The sequence below is a fragment of the Drosophila hydei genome, unplaced genomic scaffold, assembly GCF_003285905.1.
Source record: "Drosophila hydei strain 15085-1641.00,03,60 unplaced genomic scaffold, DhydRS2 tig00008116-arrow-pilon, whole genome shotgun sequence".
Taxonomy (NCBI): domain Eukaryota; kingdom Metazoa; phylum Arthropoda; class Insecta; order Diptera; family Drosophilidae; genus Drosophila; species Drosophila hydei.
Window position 1 is genome coordinate 1,757,445 of NW_022045829.1, and position 4,499 is coordinate 1,761,943.

Here is a 4,499-nt window from a genome sequence, read left to right on the forward strand (position 1 = left end):
GAGTGCGAGCGACTCCTCTGTTGTAATTTGTTTAATTTTAAGTAGCTGTAGGAGCACTATTTGGCTTGTCCATGGGTTTTTGTATCCAGCCCGACGGCAATAGACGAGCAGAGCTGGACGCGTCCCCCAGCTCACTTATCAACTGTCTAGAGAGTTGTTGTTCTTGCTGTTGTTGTTCTCGTTTCTATTGTTGCTGGCAGAGGCCCATAAAAATCAAAAGAGCATAAAAATACATTTGATAACACAGCGAGTTCTGTTTGCTGTTTGCCTTAGCCTTCGCCTTCGCCTTCGCCTTCGCCTTCGCCTTCGCCGTCTCCTTTGGCCCTTGGCGTATTTGCCTTAAGTGCTCATTTCAATGTCGCCAAGTGTCAGCCGCCAAGACGTGGGCCCCCAACAGCAGCAGGCCCTAGTAGCCATAGCCCAGGAAATTGGCAATGTCAAAGCCTCACAAAATATAAAAAAAAAAAAACAGGGAAAGAAAAAAAACAGAAGGCAAACGAGCAACGGCTACGTCCAAAAGTGAATTAAAATAAATTTGCTAGCGGGGATTTGGGGATTTGTTGCTGCTGCGCATCTTTAGTATGACACTAAGGACACCCTGGCTACACTTTTGGCTTTCACACCCAGGGCTGGGCGAATTCCCACTCAAGTGATTTGCCACAGCACTCGATAGCAGCCGAACTAATGTCGAAATAATCGTCGAGACTTGAATTCGCCAACATAGAGTTGATAGTTAAGCAAATTAGATATGTGTAATACCCTGTAAAATACTGTGCATACACATGTGTGCGTAGGTCGTTTCGTGTCAGCATCGACATTCAGTTTTCCACCCTTTTAATGCTGTTGATTGAGCAATTTTATTTTGAAACTGAATTTTTTTCGTGATCGTCTGCATTTGTTTTTACACATTATTTGCATATTTATTATATTGTGTTTGGGAATTTATTTCACTGTTTATTGACTGGCAAAATATTTATCTTTAATTAAAAATTAATTTTGTATTTTAAATATTTATGGCTGCCTTTAGTTCGGTATATTTTGATGGAATACATGTGCCAGCTTAATTTATTAATTTTCTATTGTCTAAATGTTCAGCCCTGAATCTACAAAAGGTATATATATATATATATATATATATATATATATATATATCTTTCTATATATATATTTGATTTTCTTTGTTGTTCTTGATAACGTATACGTAATAATAATATTGTGCTTTTCGCAGGGAATGGAAGTCAATGTTTTTTCGCCTTCAGCTATTATTTCTATTCAAGAAGGCCTGAGAGGCGGAGGAGAGCGGGGCAAGTGCGTGGTAGCTTAAGCCGCTGGCCTTGTTATCGGCTCTGGCTGTTTGTCTATTGACATAAGCATACGGCCTTTATATAATTGTTATATCAAATATCAGACATTGTTGAAAACACACTTTAAACGCTCAAAATGCCATCAAATTGATGGCTTTAAAATTAGCGTAAAGTCGGACCCCAGCGGAGCGAACGCCACTGAAAGTGAAAGGCGGCTAAAGGAAAGTGGGGGCGTGTCAGCTCGGTTCTGTTCTGCTCTGTTCTGTGTGCGGTTCCAAATGGGCTGCCACGAAATTGTGCTTGGGTAGGAAGTGCGCTGGGCGCCTTCGTCGCATTGATAATGACGCCATGGTGGCTTGTGTCTTGGGGCTTTTTGCTGGTGGTGCGGGCTCAGTTTGGCTCAGTTTACAAAACTTTACAATTAGATTTGCGCGCGGCTGAGCTGTCGTAAGACCTTTCGGTCACAGCAGCGAACAACTCGAAACCCGGTGCTCCACTTGCTGCGCTGTGCGCCCAGTGGGCGTGATTTATTGGCACATTGTTGGTTTGTTATGGCTAGCACATAAATCAAGTAAATATGCTGCGACTCCGCTAAGAAAACTCAACAAATTGCGCAGACTTTAAAAAATAAAAAAAAATAGAAGTGAAACAGCAACTAAAATAATTTCAATCCTTTTTTTTTGTTTTTGGGTCGGTCAACGACTCGCCCTAATGATTACAACATAATCCAATTTTCATTACGTTTACATCAATTCAAGAAGATAAATGAAATGTTCAAATAATGAGACCAAAGCTGAGACCATTTTACGTTAACCCTTTTTCCTTTTCCAGCGGCTCTTTGACGTTTTCTTCTTTTTCCTTAACATTAACCGGATAAAATTTGGAACGAGCTAATGTACTCTAAAAACAAATGGGTCGATTGACTTCCGCGCTTAACTGCAATTCACTTTAGCACAAAATATTTGTTGTCTTAACTAACTTAAAACATTCGCAAGATCAATGAGAAAATATAGAAATTTATTCTCAAGCAAAGTAAAATAGAAGAAATTTAGTAAGTCGAAAAAATATTCATAAATTTCCAACATATAAAATTCAATAAATTTTGTTTATGTATAGAAAATATTTGAGTTCTTTATGCTTTAAGGCGCATTTTCTGATGTCTGGTAAGAGAAATTAAATTTCAGCTTGCAAACTTGAATTTTTGTGTGCTCTCGTTTTTCATCAGCTATTTTTTAACATTTGCATAATTTTCTTCAGATTAAACTACAATTTATCATTTTTTTTTATATTTTGCTCTGACATGTTGTTGCTTTCCTTTTGTTGTTGTCGAGTTACGGCCGAATGCTCAAAGTGATTTTTAATAGCGGGACAACGGTTTCTTTAAGACTAAGCTCCCTAGTCCTATTACCCACGCAATCATTTGTTTATGCTTACACAGCTGAGTAGGGGAAATAGCAGGAGAGCTTGCATTTAGACGCCTTTTTTAGTTTTTCTTTTTTTCGCTGAAATGCAGAGTCAGCGAAAAGGGATAAACATACATCAAAGGCGGCCATAAATCTGGGGACTGCTCGACACGAGTCGAGTCGAGTCGAGTTGAGTTGTGTTCTGCGAAAATGCGAAAATCACTTTGCAATATTAAGCAGAAGCGAGCGAAGAGCACATAAAGCGCCACGCACGATAACTTGACCAAACAATGAGCGAAAGACACAGATATAAATCCAACTTGGCAGCCGTAAGACAGACCGAGAGAGCGAAAGCGAGAGCGAGAGACAGATAGCGAGAGTGAGCTGGTGGAGTGAGAACTTTTGAGTTGAAGTCAACACATTTTCACACACAATAAATTTTTGCCAGCGTCTGCAGGAAATCGTATACGAACACGGATACGTGCACTGAGAGCTGGCAAAGGCCAACAGTGGGAAGTTGCGGTTCGAGAGGGGGCGTTTTCGGCTCGCTTGCCTATTGATTTTGTAAGGAACTTAAAGCACAAAACCCTGCCAGAGCCATACATGGCGTATGCGCAATTTCGTAATTTGAAAATTTTGTGCCAAAGCCGGAAAAGTTTGAGCGTGGACAACCTTGAAAGGAAAATGGTATGGCCCGCATTTGCCCCTCAATTGAAAGATTTATGAGCAAATGCCGAAGCGTTAATCCAAGTCAATTAGTTTCTTTGTTCATTTTTGGACAGCGCGCCTGCCAGCAGCAGTCAAGTATTTGTTTGCTACTTAACTTTATGGCAAAGTTTGGCTCGTGACTTGACGAAAACTTTGACGACGACATTGATGACCTTTGCACCGGTCGCGACCCTGAAAGCCCAAAAGGTAAATGCAAGCCGTCAGCTTAAAAGGTCAAGTATAACCACAATTATGGTCAGGAATTAGTTGTTCGCATTTGTTCAAAAGTTAAATTAGTGAAAGATGTGTCGGCGACTGTGAGTTAGCAAGAAGTTGGCAAGAAGGCAACTTGCGCCTGAACGAATATGTTCGTGAATAAAAATATATGTAAAGAGAAGATCAATTTTATATTCTTAACAAATTTCTGGAATATAGACAAATATATTAAAAATCCAAAATTGAAAAATCCCAAAGAAAATGAAGATATTTTTCTGGAAGACAGGGCAAAGCCTTGTACGATATCTCCTGCCTTTTGATCCTTGATGTCTTATTTGTAACATACCACGCAGAGAAATTCCCCTTTCAACGCCAATAGCATGCCTCATGCCTCATGCCACTTGACGTCTGCCCACTTACACAACCCTTTTTATGGGACGCTCCCTCTCTCGCCTACGCCTGATTTGCTGCCATTGAATTGAATGATTTTGTTTTTCAATTTATTGGGATTTGCCCAGCAGTCGCTGTCGAAGCAGAGCTGCCATCTTCGCATATACATATAAAGCATTTTTATTATAAAGAAAAAGGACGCAGGATATTATCGATGTTGATTTATTTGCCTGTTAGGTTGTTAGGCAAATGCTTAATGTTGGGCTGCCATTGGATTAAAGCCTTTGTTTTATTCTCTTTTTTTGTTTTTATTTTTTTTTTGTTTGGCTTCGCGTCAGTTTTCAACGCAATTTGCTGACCAAAACACGTTTCATGCGTTTCCTTTTTTTATATTCGTTGCGTTCACATAAAACACATTTTCAAATGCACCAAATTGTTTCTGCACGAATTTATTTAATTAAAATGCTTTTGTTAACGC